We start from the raw sequence: 21,637 nt of genomic DNA, 5'->3' as shown, positions 1-21,637 counted from the left end.
GAATTGACATATGTGTCCTTTTCTTGGTCATAAATCACTACCTATATAATGTTCAAATGGCTTTGAACACTGATACTTGCACCAGGTTATGTCACAATGCCTGATATTTTCCACTGACATTTCTAGAGTACTGCAAAGGCATGACTTTACTTAGCAGGTTCAGACACCTGCCTGACCATGAATTCCCGGGTGTGCTCTGTATTCATCCACATGTATGCAAATGCTGGCGTTTGCACCCACTCAGTACCACTGATTTAGAGCTTTGTCTCCTGTATTCAGATTATTTGCTTGGTAAAACAGGAAGGTAGAATACACCCCCTTTCAAATGGACTTCAACTATTCTCCAGAATACAACTGTGTCTTTAATACTGTTTCTAGTCTGCAACACAAGCATACTGAACATAATGCCAATGAGGTAGCTGAATGTACTTTTCCTTCATTATTCAGAAGAAAATGATGCTCTGATGTTGAGCCATGCAACATGGGATTATGCATTTGACACCATAGGCATCAAACTCCATCACTAAATTAAAAAATGTCTAAAAAATTTATAATTCTAGATTCATTTTAATGGAAAAAATACAATTAATGTATATATCCAATGGGTTAAATTTTATAATTCTACATTTTAGCCTAACACCCAAACAACTGCACAACTTCGTACTTTAAAATATTTAGGTCTTTTAAGGTCAGGCTTCTTTTTGCAGAACTTACTTACAAAAAGCTGCTAGAGTCTGCCAATTCTACACTGCTAAATTTATAGCAACAGGTCAAAAGACAGTTCCTAGAGGAATTCAGCAGCCCTTTGTAGTAAATCAGCAGTCATGTCTTTGATAAATGTCTCCTGAGTCCAGCAGTAACTGTTCCTCTGTGCTGAAAGATAAAACAGTGGACTCGTACAAGTCGTGTAGTTTAGCGAAAGTCACACAGCAACAAGGAACTGGTAAATGACTTCTGAGGAAGTAAAGGTTAACCCAGAGCTCGTGAGCACTGAACTTAACAGCTCAGGAAAACAAGACAGAAGCCTACCTGGGCATGTGAATTCAGGTGTGCTGCTCAGGTATAAAGTGTGCAGCACCTTGGAGGATAATAGGGTGATTGCTCTAACCCAGATGAGAGATATAAAACTTTTTCAGGTGGATAAAACCCTCTCCAAATGTTCATATTTTGACGGTGTCATGAACTTCTGTGTTCAGCCTGTTACTTGATAATTCTGTTAGAATTGTAGGTCCTACAAGCAAAGAGCAGGGGTTCCTCCAGGCTCCATTTTAATGCTCCAGGGGCCAGTCCTGCAGCTGCAATTGACAGGAGCAACCTCCGCTTATTGGACCACTGTTCACACAAAGCTCTTTTTTGCCTTTCATGGCCACATCTGTTCCCCTGATCAGCTGCACTCAAGCCAGTGAGAATATTTTTCACGTCTATAAGAAGGTCCATGAAGAGATGCCACTGACTGAAGAGGCACCAAGGGGCTACTGGTGGGCTTGGAAGGATGAGGGTGAGGTTTCTGGGTCAGTTTTCACCCAGCAGAGCAGTGTTCCCCTGGGAGGTGTCATAGCAGCCCAGCATTTCAACACCACAAGAGGGTAGGCAACATCAGAAGGCACAGTAGCCTGTTTGCAGCCTGTCAGTGCCTCATCATTTTAACCTCAGAGGGGGTGAGAGCTGATTAAGTCACACACTTCCAAGGGTAGCTGGGGCTCTGGTACCCTCAGCCCTCAGCCAAGGTAAGATTTTGAATGACCACAGTACTTTGTTGCTACAGTGGTTCACAAGTTTCTACCGCTAGAATAGTATAGCAGAGGACGCCAGTGACTGGGGCAAAAGGAAAATGAACAGGTCATATAATTCTTTCAGCTGAGATTTATGGGCCCATCTCATCAAGATTAAATTGGTGGTGTAGTCTCAAATAAAAACTAGGTGTGAGGAGCAGCTTAATTTGACAGCACGAAAATTTTTCCCCTGCTGGCAAAGAAATCTCTTTACTTTTGCTATTAAAAAAAAAATCAGTCAAGTTAAAAAATCTGGATTAAGTCCCATCCAAGCTATCAAAAAAGTCAGTCCAGTCAAAAAACTGTATTAGCTTCCATCCAAGCCATCAGATCACAATCCAGGTACTGGAACCATGCTAGGAAAAATATTATTTCATATTCTTTTCTTTCCAGCTCAGTATCTGGCCTCTTTCCACCAGGAGAAGGAAGGCCTCCCTCTGAGAGGAATGGCACTAAGCCCTCAGCAACTTTTTTTCACTTTTTGGGAGATTGCTTATTAGGATTCCTTTTTTGATGACATTTCGTCTGTATTATCTCAGGAGCAAATGTCTGTCTAGACTAGTTCATCAAGGATTTTCTGAAAATGTCCTGGGATTTTTGGTAACAGTCTTATGTACCTACTAATGAGGGAGATGTGTCTTTACAATAGGAAACAGTACATACCTCTATTTCTGAAACTATTTCATTAACTATGCCCTTACTGCTGAGGCAAAATTACTTACATACAAGCACTGCATTCTGGATGAAAGAGACTGTATTCAGGACTAGGCATTTACACAAGTAAGTTCCTCTAGAATAATAAATTATATCAGAAGAGAGATAGAGGAATCTTTAGTTCTGGAGCAGCAACATTTAAAAGTTCCCTCTGTGGATTCACACTTAATATACACGATACAGGAGAAGGTTATTTTGTGGTCTGGAGAAAAAGCTTTAAAACACGATAAAGTGCAGGACTAATGAACCACTGAGATCTGCAGTGTCTCTTGCCTCTTTATATCTCCCATATATTACTAAACACAATAAAATAAAACTTCACGCACAGGGACCAATGAATAAAGACAAAAAAAGCATCATTATGCCATACTCTAAGGACATTTGAAAGTTCTTTTTGGTGATGTAAAATAATATAGGCTACCTAGGAATATAACTAGACTGTATGGATAAACCTAATACAGATAAATCTAAGGTTTATAGGGCAGAGATCTCATGGTCTCTACTTTGCTGCTACTTGGAAGAAAGAGATCTGGTTATTACTGTAATTCAGATTCTCTCTCTGAGGGGTACACTCTCAAATCTACTGTTCTAGTGCATTCTAGACTACTAATTCTCCCCCCCCCAAATTTCTATAAAACCCGAGACTCTCTGGTTCTCTCTAGATCCCAAATGAAATACTGGAGCCAAGCATTTCTTCTCCCTCTCTTCTCTATCCCATTTCCAGCAACATCATGGCCTGTACCATCTTATTTTGCCCCAAGGGCCTCCAGCTCACTCAGACAGCTTATCCTCAATGGTGTGGAGGAATCAGACTGCGTTCCTTCAAAAAATTCAAGCCTATTATCTGAGTGGAGTTTCCTTGAATACAGTAGTCCTTACTATCCTCCTTACACATCTGCACAGAAATATTGGACAATTAAACACCAAATAGGAAAGATAAAACAGGATAAAATTTATTTCCATGTCTACAAAGCATCAACTAGCTAGGACTCAGGCCTCCTGGTTTATGGTGCCACCATTCTATATAAGAGCAATGCAGCCTTCTAATGTGAAAATTCACAGTAGTCTAGTGTTACTAAGTCTGCTCTGCCAAGCCATTATTTCTACTTGCCAGGCTTGTAACACACTCTCAAACTAATACCTAGGTCCCCATCAAAATCAAACATGCTTTAAAAACCTGAACTAAACCATCAGCAAGTACATCTTTATGTGTGTTCTAGTAAGGTAGCTGCACATTTCTTCTCAACCCAGCTGAGAAAATCTGCATGAGACACTGTTCCCTGTCAAAGATGCTTGGCTGTGGGTATGTTTTCTGGAGAGGAAATTAATCCAGAGTTTGAGCACATTGAGAGCCTTTTTGGTTAATATTCTATGAGGGTTAAAAAAAGAAAAAGGCCGCACAGAACAAATATGGACAAAGTACACCAATATATAAACAGGAAACTAAGAACAACAGTTTCACAAAGACCTTTATGAACCTTTCTGTGCCTACCTGTAGCACTCTGATATTATCATGCTCGGGTTTTCTAAAAGAAGAAAGCTCTCAAGAGGAGATGTGTAGTTCAGTATCTTTGTGGCATGGAGGAATGGCAAGATCTATGTCATAGCAGTTTCTGCCCTTGTTTCTGCCCTTAACATCTTATTTATGCCTGTGGCCAGGTACATAAGGAGGTGCATAAGCAGCCTCTTCTGCAGTATGGAGGTGCCTACAAGCTTGGCCATGTTTTAACTTCTGTATTTTCGAATCAAAGTGTTTTGTAGCTGAATTTGAACTATCTGAGCCTTGAAACACACAGAGAGGTAGCTCTAAAAAGCAAACTGAAAGGGAGCCCCCTTCCCCACCTCCTTCCCTGTGGTGCTCCCTGGGCTGGCTGAAGCAGCACAAAGCTTGTCTCCACTCTGGGCTATAGCTTATGTAAATGCATTTCTAACCTTCATAAAGCTGATCCCAGACAGTGTGTAAGAATAGATGGCAAAGGAGGGATATAAGGACAATGGATGTTTGAAATCCACAGTTTCAGAAGACTGTTTCAGATGCTCCTCTTCCTCCCTTCTTGCCCCTCACTCCTTCCCCTTCCAATTTCCATGGCTCTGCAGCCGCATTTCTCTCCCTTGTAACATATCTTTCCCTTCCCTGCTGCTGTGCAAAGGACTCCCACAAACTGCAAGATAAACTAATTTACAGCCGGGTTTTCTGGAGTCCTGAGTTCCCATTTAGGTTCCCAAATACCTGCTAGGTTTTCAATAGTTCAGAATTGCTGGGTATTGAACATTTTTTCAAAATCTAACATTTATTTACATATTTAACTGGGATATGAGGTCTTTCAAGTTCCTGGTTGTATTCTGAGGTCCTGTGTTCCCTTGACTAAAACTGATGACACACAAAAATTAAGAAGAGCAATTACAGGTAAGTTGCTAACAAAGCAGTAGCCTAGCTTGTGCAGACAGAAAAGTAGTTTTTTCCTCTTCTGAAGTCTCTTACATTCATAGCCTATTCTTCTGTAATTTACATCAGAAACAGGCCAGAATGAACTACAAAAGTTAGTCAGAGTGGAGCAGGCAGAGAAGTGATTGGCTCTACCTTGCTAGCAGTTCTACAATTTTTAAAGAACTGCACTTTGCTATAATGGCTTTGCCGCAATTGTTCATCTCCACGTCTAAGTGTCTCACTGCAGAATGCTAAGAAAGGAGGATATAGCTTTCTGTAACACTGCCTTTTGAACTGATATATGTCCTTACAGCTATCCCAAAACTCATGCTTAGAAAGATCTCAGCTCTCCCAAAATGATGAGAGTTTGAAAACACTTCGTCACCATTGACTTCTTACTGTTTGTCTCCTGCCTTCAAAATCCATTTGAGGTCACATTATCAAGTCCTTGCCCACTTGTAAAGCTAGAAATGCAGCCTTACATAAAAGAAATCTGGTCTTCACAGATAGTCATTTGAGTACAGGAAATAAGGATTTACTTGTGAGACTCACAATAAAATCCTGAGATCTGGCAATTTTAACAGTATGATTGTTACTGCAATTAATGGGAGTTTCAGGAACACTCATAGGAGATAATAGTTCCTCTGTGTGCAAAATATCTTTTCCCATAAAAGTGCTAAAAGGCTTAGCTTTGTATGTTGCTGCCAACATGAGTTACTCAAGAACAATTCATTTCAAACAGTCCTTATTTCCCACTCTTGTAAGACAAGAAAAGCAGCACAAAATGCTATATTTTGCTTCAGAAAATTGTTAAATTATGGAACAGTTTGGGTTGGAAGGGACCTCAAAGATCTTCTAGTTCTAACCTCCCTGCCACGGGCAGGGACACCTTCCAATAGAGCAGGCTGGTCAAAGCCCCATCCAACATGGCCTTGAATTCTTCCAGGGATGGGGCACCCACAACTTCTCTGGGCAATCTGTTCCAGTGTCTCACTGCCCTCACAGAAAAGAATTTCTTCCTAATATCTAATCTAAACCTACTCTCTCTCAGTTTAAAGCCATCCTCTCTTGTCCTGTCTCATCATGATACTTGAAAAAATTTTTTGTATCATCCCAGATGACATTACAATTAGGTAATTAGGGAAACAAAACAATAATTTATCCAAGACAAATGCCTATATGATTCAAAGCTATTCTATAGAATTTGCTGAAAAAAAATTCTTAAAAAGAAATGAGCAATGGCTCATTATCAGACTACAAGGCTGCATAAAGTGGCATTTCCCAGGCATCCCTCCCAGGCCAGTTTAATATTTTCGTTAATAAAATTGCTTCTTATATTTTCAAGCAATGGGGAAGCTTTGAGGGCCTGAAGGCACATTGAAGAAGATGACTAGTCTTCAGAAAGAGAGAGGAAGTGCTCAAATGGTCTTGAAAACACAGTACTAGGATGTGATTTAATATAGTGGCAGAGCTCTAAACATACATAGCCATTTACACAAATTCAGAAGAGGTAATGACCACTTCTTCAGAAGAAGTTTCGGATACAATAGTAGTTCACAAACTAGATATGCTGCCTTGCAGTTAGAATTTAAAAATAATAAAAAAAAAGCAAACACCCAACCAACAAACAGAGGGAAAAAAAGCAAAGACGAAAACATCATGTTGCATTGTATAGACACTTCTATTGGAAACAAGTAACAATCCTTTTTCTCTGACCTGTGATGCCAAAACTGTAAGTGAAGTTCCACTCCATGTTTTATGCATTGGATTTCTAAGGAGAGGTAAACCCACAGAAAGAGAGAATTGAAGAGAAATTATAATAATCTTCAAATGTAAACAAGGCACAAGAGAAAACAGTCTCACAATGATTAGGACAGGAGAAAATATTGAATCTAAGAAAGAACAGTGTAAATTTAGGTTAGTCTTTAGCTTCAGAACATTTTCCAATAAAGATAAACAACTTTTACAAGAAAAACTTTTATAATTAAACAATGTAATGGAAGAAATCACATAAATAACTGTAAAATAATCTTATTTTGTAGTGTACCATTCCTGCTGAATGTCGATCAAACGAATAAGTTTGTGTCACATCAAACATAAATTATACCAGAAAGAGACTTGTAGTGTAGTCAAATAAAGTTTGTAATTAAGAAGTGATGCAGAGATACAAATTAGGGAGTAGGTGTATTTTCGTATTTGTTAATAATGTGCAAAAAAAGCAAAAAGTACCTTTATGATTCTGTTTCCAACTTTTTTTTTCAGTTATAGTTTCAGACTTTCACTATTATGTAGAGACTGGAATTATCTGAATGGTTTTTTGTGGAACTGGAATCAGAGACATAAATAACTAAAGTAGTGTAAGCCAGTCCATGGGGAGAATTTAATTTTAGCTATCCCGTTAGATAATTTGATGGTTTTGGTTTTGTCAGTGTCTTTTCAATATAAATGCCAAAAAAAATTTTCATGCTCATTTGAATCTGGAAAACTGAAAAGCAGTTCAACTGAGACCAAGTAAGTTTTCCAGAAAAACACTCTCAGATCAAGCTGGATGTTATTCACTTTTTCTTAGATAACCAACAAAGAAAAAACTGTTGAATAAATTAATAAATCAGGTCTTTTATAGCAGTAAAACTTGGAAAGTTCCCTTTCCCCTTTTCATAAATCACCGTTAGGTGTATGGCGGCTACAGTTTCAACTGAACACATTGAGGAGCTCAATACATTGCAAAAAGATGGACTCTCACTGAACTTCTGATTAGTATGCTCTTTTTTTGAGAAATCTAAAAATTTGGCAAGGAAATTAAGAAGTTAATTGAATTTGCTTATTGTAAAAATAACCAAAGGCAAAGAAGATGTACTGATGTTAGACGATAATGTTTCATTTCTTTCCTGCCCTGAAAGGTGATATGTGTTAGAACTAATGCCCCTTGGCACAAGAGTTTGCTGGAATGTACTGGTTTAGCATGGATCAGTGATCTTAAAGCTTTCCGAAGTGGGTGCAAATGTCAGTCCACCGAGTAATGAGCACCAGGGAGGATTGTTCCCTACAGGATCTGTCTAAATAAATACAAAACTACGAGCTGTCAGTCTGGAAACAGGGTCAAAGGCTATTTTTTTTGTTCAGCTGATTGCTTGTTTGTCAAGCATACAAAACAATACATAAAAAATAAGGAAATGAGGAAATACCAACCGGCATATGGCAGAGCTTTACGAGACTGATTGGTGTGTAGAACTGTACAGAACACTCATGTGAAAGTCACAAAAATTACTGTCTTTCTTTCTTTCCCATAAAGAAAACATTTTGTTACTGCCTTGTGGATATGTATTTGCACCAGTATTTGGACTAAGAGTGTTTTCAAAGAAATATTTGGAGAGGATTCATGAAGTCTGTATAACTGATGATAACTCATTTCTCATGAATAGTGGATTACTTTATGACAAAAGGTTTGGATTTGTTTTCTTTAATATATTGCAATCTGCAGAGCGATAGAAATCCACAAACTACCTGCTCTGTGAGTCTGTGAGGGGTAAAAAAGAAAGCAAGATGAAATTGTCCACAGGCTTATATGCAGAGTGCCATACCTCAATGAGATGAAAGTTAGAGAACTAGAAATTGAAAATATTTGAAAAGCACTGGTAACCAAATTTGGTAACCAAATAGTTTATAAAAAATTACTGAGATGGAAGTACACTCACTGAGGAGCCAGTCCATCTCCTATTGCCTTCAGTGAGAGCTTGGATGACTCCCTGGTTCAAAGCTCATTGGAGTCAATGTGAGTCATTCAATGGAACTAGCTGTAGTTGAATAATAGTCATTTTATAAAATATAAATTTGTTTGCAAGTAATTAATGTATAAATAGGAGCTGAGTTAATCAAATAAATATTTTGTTGTAAATGATTTACCCTAAATCCAGTACTTACCCAGTTTCCCTCGAAACTTCTGTATAATATCTGCAAACCTACACTGTAAACTAAATGGAGTAAAACTGAATTCCAGCATTCCATGGAGTTCCTTTTGAAGGTTTTATATGCTACATATACACTATATTAATATTTAAAACAGCTGTTTAACATATGAGGATTTTACTACTTAGTTTACTTCTACCATTTTTCCATTAACAAATTCACCATATATGTAGGCTTAAGAACAGAATAAAACAGACGAAAATGTTCTAAATACACAGTCAGTTCATTAATAAATGATAATAAAGAAAAGGAAAAAGTACAGTTTTTCTATTCTTGCTAGCTAAAAAGACACAAGAGAAACAGACTCATATCATCCAGCTTCACAGACCACAGGAATAAAAAAACATGTAAGCCTTTACCTAGCAAGAAAAAAATCACATTTTGAAAAAGCCTAAAGAAAATTCCAGAAGAAAATAATTAGGCACACACAACATTTTCTGTTTCTGGTCTTGCTTTATTCTCAGTGTCAGGTAATGCAGGTGTATTTTCTAAAACAAAAGCACATCCTAACATTTTCAAATGTACCTAGGGATTGTCTTGGCTCTATGGAAAACAGCTGCATGATGTCTCCACTCAAACATATAAAACCAAAGGCACCAAAAGCCTCTCCTCTTCTAAGAAACTCTGGGTCATAAAAATGGTTGCTTTCAGATTCATTGTCAATATTGAGCCTAACAACCAAAACTTTATACAGTTCAGAGAGCCTGTGAGCTTTTGCTGCCAGCACAGACACACTCACCCTTTCTACCCAGACTCAATGGCAAACTGTGCTGCAGGTCTGCTCTGGGTGGAGATGACAAACAGATGAGTTCCCACACTTGTATGCACTTGGGTTCTTTTGGGCAATTTTAGATGAATTCAGAGGTCAGTGGAAAGTGAACCCTGACAGGACGGAATGCTTAAATTACAAGACAAAAAGCAAACAAACTTGACCCTCGCTCTTCATGATGGCTCTGACAATTGTGAAATGAAAAAAAAATAAAAGAGGAAATCACTGAAGGTTTGAAAGGAAAAAGCATTTTGTTGTGCAATATAGTATTATATCCCTCTGTGAAATGGAGAGATTAAAATCCACTGTACCTTTCCATTTACCTAATTTTCTTCTCCCCCTAAAAATTCATGGACTCGGGACAAGTGTGGCACACACTGAGCATTCCAATTGCTTTTGAAAGGAGCGTTTTGCTTGTGGAAAATGTGCTGTCTCTTTGATTGCAAATGTAGTTGATTGTGAGGAGAATGAAAGGATGACCTATGACATGACCTGCTAGCGCAGTAAGGTCATTTTTTTTCTCTCTCCTCGCACAAAAGATAAGAGGCTGACTGCTTACAAAGTGTTCTGGCAAATGGACAAATTAGGACTCCCGCTCCGGTCAGGCAAGTTATTCTAAGTGAAGATAAGTGAAAGTTTGAAATGTTTTGAGGAGGAGGCAGACTGCGAGCTTTCATTCCTTCCCCAAATGGATGGATTGTGAAGGAAGAGAGCTGTGCAAAAATGGCTGGCCCAGGAGTTTCAGGTTTCAGACTTCAAGTTTCCACAGCAGAGCAGTAGAGAGAAGGAGGAGGAGGAGGACAGGATGGCGGAGTGGATGTAATGTTGGGCGGCAACAGTTCAGGACAGCAAGCTTTGGTTTGACTCCCAGCCTGACCATTTGTTTTCTGTGAGGCAACACACAATAATAGACAGGCAGACGAAATCCTCCTTTGAGATGCTGGGGCACAAACCAGACCCTGGGTAAAATTCCTACAGATATGTTGCCATAGCATTTTATTTGAATAACACCTGTCTACTCCGGCATTGTGAAAATTCAGCTTTACGGCTTTTAAATCCAAACTTACATTGGTTGGTCAGGTCAGTGCACGGGCAAGTTTCTGTCCATGTATGTCCACATGTATACACTTACTCTTGATCTACTGTCTGACCAACATTTCAAGCTCTGCATGAGTCAGGGAAAATGTTTTCATACCTTGGTGGTGTGTTATGAGATAAAATTATCTGTGAGTGAGAAGTGTTCAAATAGACCTCTGCTGTTCATTTATACACCTAGCTAGAAAACTGAGCCACTTTTTAGCAAAACTAAGATTAGGTTTCAGTTGAGCCCTCATTGAGGATATAGTTTGGGTGGAAGTCCCCTGGTGCCAACAAATAAACAGCCTAAAGCTCAATCATTTTAGCTCAGAATTGCTTTGAGATTTGGGGTTTGAACCCTAACCCTCAGTGCAGAATTCCTGAATATGAACTCATTCAAAGCAAAGCCAAAACAAAGGTTTTCATGAAACCTAGGAAATCTGAAACACCAACTTTCTTAGCAGTGCTAAAAAGCAAGCTCCAGAAGGCCACTGAAAAGACCAAACTCCACCAAAAAAAAATTAAACAGAGAGAAAATGTCATTTTCTGCTTATTCCTTCCTACAAAACTGGCAGGTTCTCTAATTTCTGTTTGATCTGCTTCAGAAATATACAGTATCAGTTAAGTTCCACCTAAAATTTATCTGGCACATACCTGCTAGCAGCTGCAAATCAAGGAACTCTGCCATTGAAAGCAGAATCTGAATCACGCACCGTAGGGTGACATGCCAGATAGAGTTTTCAACACATTCATGGAAAGTTATCAAATGTGGTCCTGTGTGATTTTATTTCACAAACAGTTTTTTATGGAAATGAAATATTATTGGCAAGTTCTGGAAAACTTGCAAAATGAGACATATATCCCAACATCACCCTGATTAACCATATTTGCACCATCTGACAGAATGTCACTGTCAATTCATTTGGGCTTTAGTCCAGAGCAATCTTCAAGCAAGTATTTGTCTCAAAGTATAGCAAAAACCTTCTCCAAGGATTCATATGTTTTAGATGAAGAACTTTCTTTAGTGCCTCATAGAGGTTGGAGATACGTTAACAGGTAAGAGGTAAACCTGAAGCTCATTCTTGCATAAAGTAGAGGCACAAATCTCTCCTTTTTAGTAATTTTCTTTTTAATAGAAATTAGCTTATGAATGAACTTTTTAACCCTGTCAAAATCAAATCTATGACATAAAATATTCAGCAAGAGTGGTTCTACTCCCCATCCTTTGTGTCCCCCACCCCCACTGCACACAGTTCCCATTCTCTTCTGGTGGGACCTGTGGGAAAATTCAATCCTGTGTATCTGTCAAGCCAAGTCTTTATCTGTGTTCAGAACAATGAAGATAGAGAATCTGGAGATCATTTCCCTCAACACTGTCTTGGACATGCTGATATTATCATGATGCTGTAGAGCATCCATACCTCCTGTGTCATGATTATATCTCTAAAATATGTGGGCATATCTGCACAGTGATTTACCATTAGGTTAAAATCAGCAAAGTCAAATAGAAACTTTTATTGCCCCTTGTTTTAGAATATAACAGAAAATACTTGACATCTGGTCTTTTTTAATGGCATCTGGAGTTGTGTCTAAGGAGATACTGCAAATTCAGTTTCATCAATTTCAGTATGAGCTATTTTAGGAGAACACAAACTTTTCATTTTAGAGCTAGTTAAACTTAAGAGCAAGAAGAAAGACACTCTCTAAAGTTCCTTTGGTTAAAATCAGTGTCTGTACATCATACACCCTTTGATCTCTGGACAACAAAGAGCAACCTCAGCTAAGAGGCAGGATGAGAAGGAGAAGCTGAGGAAATAAAACATTCATTGAAAGGGACTAGCAGCTGTCGTTCAATCCCAGGGTAGGAAACTTCCTGCTACCTTTTCAGATTGCTTTTTGATTTCTAGCTTGCTTTCTTTTTTCTGTCGGGGAGAAAAAAAAGTTACCAGCAGCTTCTGACATGTTTCAGATGAGCCATTCCACCATTCTACGGCCTCTACTCAGCATTATCTTCTTTCTTCCAGCAATCATTTGGAGTCCCTCTGACTGCTGGTGTGGAACTGCTCCTGAAGGACACAGCATCGCATGTGTTAGGGTTCGCTGGCAAAGAAACTGTCTTGGTTCAATTGGCTGCTGCATGGACATGGGCTTCTACTCTCAAATACTTCTGTCTTCAGTGTAAATAGCTGTATGAATTATGTGAACAAAAACTCACAGGATCTGACTCATGAGGAGTATGCAAGGGGCATTTGTAGTTAATTCCAGCTCTGCAAGGAACTGAGTCATAGTTCAGCAATCAGCAGTTAGTTTGGATGTACTATCAAATTCATAAAGCTGCCATTTTTTGGTCACTGGAAGGGACAGAGATATCTATGGTGTTACCACTGATCAGCTGCAGTATAGTCTTGTTGTTTCACAACTGATGGAGTTAGAGGAAGAAAGACCAAGATTGAAGCTCTCTAACTTCTAATCTACATTACATTGATTTCAAACAGGGATGGACTTAAGACAGATATGGCCAGTAACCAAGAGTTACTGCAGTTCTGCTGTCAGACAATATCTTATTAAGTTGCTATAACTCAGCTGTCTGAACCCTAGTACATTAGTTAATGAACATTCAGTAATTTTTTTTAACCATGCTGAGATTTCTATTAAAAGCACGCGATTCAGGTTTTTGAATGCAGCTGCTGGGCTTTGGAAGAAGAGGAGGAAGTTATTTAACTTCTTCTCATGCATAGAGAAAAATCAGGGTATAGAGTTTCTTCTTGTTTTTCTTGATTACTGTCAAATGGTTCCCGTACTTACTTTCCAAATGGCATTTATCCTCAGCTCATTACAGATACTGTTACTGTTTAGCCAGGAAAACAGTGAGTTCCTGGAGCACCTTGACTCTGTGTTCTAGCCTTCAAAGTACTGCTAACCTAACAAGTGCAAAACAAGAGGTTTAGAACTTTCAACATGTGGTGACAGAACTGAATATTTACAATCATATTGGTGCACTGCAAGAACATCAACAGCAATAAGATAAGCTGTATCTCTACTCATTGGGTCAAATTCTGTTGCCTTTCTTCAACGTAGTTTCTCCAATGGAATTAGCTGAATGACTCCAGATTTTTATTCATGGAATGGAAAGCAGAATCTGATTCACCATGTGGAATCAATTTGGAAAGAAGTCTGGCTGTTTTATCTACAGCTTATTGAATTGTTCATTTTTCTTATTTTCTTATTTCTATTCTTCTTGGTTTCATTGCAGGTTGATAATCAATCTGAATGTCTGTTGAGGACTAAAGTTATTATTAAATATCTGAATGTAAGGGCACCTAGAGAAATAGATGGGCTATCTTATTTCTCAACCACCATCCAAGTTTCTTGTTGTTGCTACCACACAGAACTCTGACCCAAATCATCACCTGCCCAAAGTGAAAGCGTGAGAGTATAAATAAGTCAAAAAGAGTATTTATCTCTTGAATAATATATCCAGGACTTGCTGTATGTTTATACAATCACAGCTCTTGCAGAATGGGAGGAATTCTGCTCCTTGGGCTGAATACTCCACAGACCTCAAACGGATTCAGTGGCTCCCAGGCACTGCAGCCCCTGCTTCCAGGAGTTCCACACATCTGGATTTCTTCCACAGCTGCAGTTCTGGGTTCACTACAGACCCCAAGCCCATCACACAAGTTACAACAGACACAACAGGCTGACAAACCCATGTGACTCTCACCTTACCAAGGATGCTGTCAAGCATCCAGAGAGAAATCTTGTGACACTAAATCCCAGCTGGATTGCCACATCAGGAATGTCTTTACTGGGATTCCCTATTTTGACAGCTTTGGAAACAGAGAGCAAAACAAAAAACCATGAATTTCTGGCCAAATCAATGTGCATGAGATTTGTGCTGCCTCTTCCTGTGAAAGGCCTGAGATGGAGCTCATGGCAGGATTTGAGACTTGTGTGGGGTGTTTTTTCCAGAGAAAGAGAGAGTATGTGTGTCTGGTAAATAATTTTGAACCCACGCACTTAAGATACAATTAAACACTTCTTTAATTCCATCTTAAAAAACACAGGGGTAATATTTTAATTTGAAAGGTGGATCCTAAAACATAATGTTTTTTTGAGGTATAATCATCAGTAATGTAGGGGCGTTTTATGAAATAAAGGGACAGATAAAGTTAGTAAAACAAACTATTGGCCCAAAACTAAATGTTCAATAATGTTATATTTGGAGAGTGTTGTCTTAAGGTTTGATACAACTGTTACATTCAATGAAAGCAAAATTATCTTCCTTATAAAATAAACAGGAAACATAACAAATAGCAGTTGCAAACAGTTGAATTTTTTTTATCACTGTAATTTCCTGCAAGATTAAAACCAGAAAAGGTAAGTGAACTCTCTTCAGCACAACACTAGATTTTCATGAAATTGCAAAACTTCCCAGAAATTACTCGGAAATGGACAAAGCCAGTACTACACAAATATTTAAATGTTGTGAATGAGACACTGCAGAAGTAGGTCTGAATAACTGACATTGTATGCTATAGAAAAGAAGGAAAGGAAAATTATTTCATTAGTGTCAACTAATTAAAGGAAAAGCCTAAGATCCTCTTCTAAAGACAGAGGCAAGAAGCAACAAATTTATCTGAAAGTAATAGCAGTGTACTTTTAGCATGATTTATGAAAGACACTTAACATTAATGCCCAAAGACATTTTGATAAGAAATAATAACCACTCTGATAAATTGATACAGCCTTATGAAATAGTCTGAAGCTAGACAACTGAATAGGTCTCCAAAGAGAAATGAGAAATAGAAAGTCCATTCTAGCTCTACAGATCTGAAACAAACCTGAGCAGTCATGTTCTTGTCTGCTTATTTTGTGAGAAAGATAAGATTACACAGAAAGCAAATACTTAGGAAACCAGGTCACAGATACAGAGTCACCTGGACCACTCTGTGAAAAAGGCATGGCTATAAATCTGAGTTCCAGCAAGGCCAAGTGCAGGACACCCAGCTATGCAAAGTGAATGCTGCCAAGACAGCAGACTACATCTGGCAAGTTGTAGCTCTGGAAATACTTGGGATCTGGAGGTGTCCCTAATGCCGTGCTACAGCTGAAAGAGTTCATTTATTGCAGGGTTAGATGAGGAAATGTGATACTAATAAACGAGACAAGGAAAGTCACCATTCATTTACTTTGTGAACTGGTGCCCAACTCTGTACTGAGTACAGAGGAACCATGAAGAACGCAGAAAATAGTTGGAAAAAAAACAAAGGATTGAAATTTTTGTCTTATACTGAAACACTCGGGAACTCAACAAATTCCTGTGTCAAAGAGAATATAAAAGGGTGACTTGCTTGGCAACACCAATGTTGTAATTCTTCAGAGCTGAGAAAGATCAAATTATAAGAAGCTTAACTGTCTGAGCACTGGAGCTAGACAAATTCTGTACAGTGACTGATTAGCCACTAGGACAGCTTAATAAGGTTACAGTGAATTCCCATCATAGGCCATTTTAAACTAGAATTTGAATGTTTTCTAAATCAAATGCTTTTTTGGAATGAGAAATAACTTACGAAAGCCCTATGTCTAAGTTATGCTGGAGGTCAGTCTAAATGATGATACTCCCTCCATCTGGTTTTGTAGTCTCCAAGTAGAAGTCTCAGAATAAACTTACAAAGGGAAGGAGCTGGCCTCCTAACATGTCTAGCTAACATTTATTTTAAAAGTGCTTGGTTCTGATTGACAAAATGCATTCTTCAATGTTAGTCTGCAGCAGAGTTATGGTTTTTTTAATCTTACTACTAAATTTTAACAACCAGTCTTTATTAGTTTAGATTGTCTTCAGCAGAAATACTTGTTAGGAAGAAGCTGCTCTCTGAACAGCTGGTAAATTAGACAAATTCCCTTATAAAAGAAATTTAGAACTGAGAGAAAGAGACTTTGTGTAAGATTAGATTAACATAACTATTTACTTCCAAAAGGAAAGACCTAAAGGACAATGCCATAACATGTGTATCAAGTCACTTGTCTCAGCTCCAGAACTAATTACTATTACAAATATTGACTCTGCGCATCCCACCAGCCATCAAACAAGATGTCTCTTACTAAATTTTCTTTGAATCAATCCCAGCCTCAGAACTATATGAGACTGTTCTACTGGTGTTTATATAGACCTCAGGCCAGAGCAAGTGATTAACTCCGGCTGCTTTGACTGCTTCAACAATACAGGATACCTATAAACTGGACCTTTACATTTACTGAGTTTATTGTTGTCTCCTCAGTGAATTTGCTGTAGGTGAAGATGTACAGAGGCCTTTATTTTTCCAGCTCTCAGATTTTTCAAATTTAACTTTTCTTAGCACAAATGAAAAGGGGAAACAGTGAATAATGGAGTGATGTTTTTCCTTCTAGTAGTTTTTTTCCAGCAGTGTAAGTCCTTGTTAAAAGTTTTAGAAAAGAAAATGAAGCTTTATTAGAAGCCATTTCTGTCAGGTGAGGTAAAACTTCTTTGCACTCATGCCTAGGTTCTTTTGAAGAAATGAGAAAATTTATTTCTTTGGGGAAAAAACTGGGGAGTTCTCTCCTTTGTTCTCATTTGGTACCAGTGTCACTACACTTTTTAGCCTCCATTAGTATATTACATTTTTCCATCTATGCTTAACACTAGATAAAAACAAAATTATATTACATACAGACACATAAAAACACAGGCTAAAAATGCAGAATAAGAAATAAAAAATCTCAATCAGCTTTGGCAATATATCAGCTAGGAAAAAAAAAAACAAACACCAAATCCAAACCCCCCCAAATTATGCACAAAAGTCAAAACATTTAATTAAGGTATTTCTAAAATCACATGCTTTGGCTTTCTTTTTTAAATTATTTTAATTTTTTTAAAATTTATTTAAACTGACCTAAAGCTTTTAAGTAGAGTAAAAAAAGGGAGTTAAGTAACACTGACAGGACTTCTACCTGTTAAAAATGTGGGAAATTTTCTCCATTTCTTTTTCCTCTCATCGCTTTCTTTTCATAATGCAACTATGGAATGGAGAAATCCATTTTTCATATGCAAGGCTAAAAATCCCCCACTAAACCAGTTTTACTATTTTTTCTAGAATAATTTTAATACAGATTTGAATTCCACACAGTTGGATGAGATTCATCCAATTCATGCCTTCGTTTGATCGCACAGTTCCTAAAACTGTCAGTGATAATTGTGGTGAAATCTAGGGTGTGCTACATGGTGAAAAACATCAATTCCTTCTGAAAGACTGAGTTTGCCAGTTTAAACTTTGAGCAAAATAATTTGTCAATGTCTAGTCTGTGTGGGTCTATTTGCCCTGGTACACATTAGCTGCCATTAGAAATGCTGAGGGTTAAAACGGCACATCAGCATGGAGCATATCTACTATTGCAACTCAAACACTGCTCTTCCTTATGCAAAAAAGAGTGCATATTAAACTACATAAAACCTTTCATGAATCCCCGTGTTATGCTAAATTGGAAGTGTTCAGAAACGTCAGTCTTCCCTGGAAGTAAATTGTGTAACTATACTTTAGACACAAATGCTTACTGTTGCTTAAGCTCAGTTTGTGGAAGGTAAATGCAAACTCTAATTTTGGCTTCATTTACTTTATTTCTTATAAGTAATTTTGTAAGAAGTCTTCTCTTTCCATGGAGAGTATAAGATCATCTTCATTAACCAATATTTTTAATAAAAGTATGTTTAATGATCAATCAAGTAGAATAAGTGCTGATTATTTTAGTGATAGAAACTCATTAACTGAGCTCATGTGGGCATTTATATTTTGGGTTGACTTCACACTCCATGGAAAAAATATTTCTACTCTTTTGGAAGTCTGATACTAACCAGATTTTTAAAACCTCATTGAAACAAAAATAATACTGTCTGTGCAAGAAGCTTCCTTACTAGTTTTCATGAAGGACCCTACAGGAGGACAAGTCCAGTAATATCTTCTCAGTGGGAAATTGAGACAAGAAGGGAATAAGAAATTTTAAGGGAATAAGAAATTTTGTCCTATATACCAAACCTGGTGATGAACATGTTGGGCGTCTTGCTTTAGACATTAATTGAGCAGAGAAGAAACATAAGAGTCATCAGCACAGTCAGAGACACTGTTGGGAAGGTAGTGCATGGCACCTCTTTGAGAGGGCTAGGAATTATTCATTTCCAGTCAAACAGTGAGCAGAACACAGTTTTACACTGTATCTGAGACACAGCAATAAGACTGAATGATATGCCAGCAAAAGGCAGTTAATTTTCTTTGTATTGGCAATACAGAATTTGAACTTGACTCATCTTTTCATCAAATTAGTAGTGGAGCAGACACCAGACAATGTATCTTGTAGAGCACCTTACATCTGACACCTGAAATCCACTTTGTCCAAATTCAGCACTTTATTTTGGCAAGTGGCTATGTGTTCAGTTTTTAGGTCTTTACTTCTTGGATGATTCAGAGTACAGTAATTCAGGAAGTAATATTTTAAATCATCCAGTACAAGAAAGGAGGCTATTTTCTCATATGCTATTGCAACCATCCAAAGATATTCCTTTCATGGTCTAAAAGAAAAGGGAAGAGATAGAAAAAATGTTTGGAGGTAACTGCCAATAAAGGCCATTTATTTTGTATTTCACTTTTCAGTAATTTTTTTTAGTGTTCAACTATCCTAAATTCTGAAGCAGTTCATTTAATATGTTAATAATTTTAGAAACAACGTTAGAACTAATCTTCTTGCCAAATAGACAGGCCTGTTTTGATATTTTAGTAATGAATAGCACCTTCAGCCTTGACTATTACTTGCACTGCTAAGTTGGCATCATTATAAAGTTTGTACGTTTTTTCTTTCCAGACCAAAACAATGAAAGATTTTATCGAGACACGAAGTACATTCCAGGAATATGGACAATTTCTTTATTGCTGAAAGTGTAGCTTTAAAAATCTATAGATCTTACTTATGAACAAAAAATTCCTTATACAGCTGTATTGTGTTGTTTCCACATTTGTTTAAACACAGGAGTCTGGCTAAGGAATATACAAACGATTCATAAAAACATGCCTATGTTACACATGTGTGAACCACATGGAAAGTAACGTGGATTTCAAACTCAGGGCATGGGTTTCCCCTTTTATAACTATTCGAAGTAAAAATATTCTAAGTAGGGACTTTTTTTCAATAACATTTTTTGAAACCTTAACCTCAGAGGGTATCAAAAATGCCTCTCATGAGATATGGGGCCACACATATTGCAGACAGCTGCTTGGAAAAGTTAACACCCACCTGAAAAAGCAAAAGGGATGAAGTTTCCACAGTTCATTCTTTTCAGTAAGCGAGAACCATATCTGGAAGACTGACCAGAGGTATCCTCCATATACCTCCATATCTACTAACTGCACTTTTAATTCCTGATCAAACTGTTAAAAATGGCTTATTCTGTTGACAACATATTATATAAAGTAAACCAGGAGATAGAAGTCGTAGTTTGAATAGTCACTGGAAGTAATGAGGTTCCCCATTTTCATATGGTGCAGTTGACAAGCTTGAAGGATAGGATGCCACCCAGAGGGACTTGGACAATATTGGTAAGTGGGCCCATGGAAACCTCATGGTGTTCAACAAAGCCAAGTGCAAGGTGCTGCACCTGGGTGAGGGCAACCCCTGGTATCAATACAGGCTGGGGATGAACAGATTGAGGGCAGTTCTGCCAAGAAGGACTTGGGGGTGCTGGTGGATGAGAGGCTGGACATGAGCTATGACTTGCAGCCCAGGCGGCCAACCGCATTCCGAGGGAGGTGATTCTGCCCCTCTACTCCACTCTTGTGAGACCCCACCTGGAGTACTACATCCAGTTCTGGGATCCCCAGCACAGGTAGCACATACTTAAGTGCTTATTATTGCCCAAGGAAGTAACATTAATTTGCTGACTAGTAATTTTATCCTCATAAGCCAGGATGCAAGATTGCTTTGTTTATCAGTCACACAAGAACGCAAGGACAACAGCTCCAACAAAGCTGTGCTATGTGTTCAACCAATAGAGAGGTCCAATGAAGCTCTATTCTACTTCACATGCATTCTCTGCTGGAGCTTTCCTCAAGCCACTTGACTCTCAGTTTAATGTAAACTGTAAATCATCCCAATTTCTAAACTTGTTTGCGTGTGTGTGAGCTGAATTACTCTGGATATTGCTTTGTCTGAGTTTGTTTATTCCACAGTACAATAACAACAGGAATCTATATATTAGGTGAGGCTCAGATAGTTCTGTGTCAGGTCTTAGATTTGACAAGAAGGTCTTTCATAGGAATGCATCCAATGAACACTGGAAGGCTGTTCCTTGTGCTGCAATATTTTTTTCAGTGTTTTGTTATAAAGCACTACAGCTAAGAGCAAAGGATCATTATTTTTTCAATCCAGGCTATCTTACAAAATGCTTCTTGGCTTTGCACTCTGCTACCTTTGCTCTTATGAAACTGCTTTACTGCAGTACAAAACTCCCTCTGGAGTAGGTGCAAACTTAAATTCAGACAACATTAACAGTAAATTTGTTTCAATTATTTTGAAGGCAGAAAAAGCAAGCCATCACAGGTTCAGATATGGTGTTAATGAGCACAGCAAAGACCCTATAGTGAAAAAAAGAAAAGGAGGATGGGAAAGAAAGCAATAAAAGCAGAAGGAGAAAGAGCAAGAATAAGTTTTGAGAGACAAGGAAAGAGAAAAGCTCCGCTGTTTTCAGGTAGTGTAAATGAAATGAATCACTCCCTGTGACCTCAATATTTTTGTTATAAAGAAAGAGGATGAGGCAAGATTATTTTAAGCATGATTATTTTAATTATTTAAAGCAATGTAGGCTCCAGTCCCAAGTCCGTCTTTACAAACTGTTCATGGAACGGCAGG

The sequence above is a fragment of the Manacus vitellinus genome, unplaced genomic scaffold, assembly GCF_001715985.3.
Source record: "Manacus vitellinus isolate BGI_N305 unplaced genomic scaffold, ASM171598v3 scaffold_8_pilon, whole genome shotgun sequence".
NCBI lineage: Eukaryota > Metazoa > Chordata > Aves > Passeriformes > Pipridae > Manacus > Manacus vitellinus.
Note: the sequence above shows the minus strand (reverse complement) of the source record.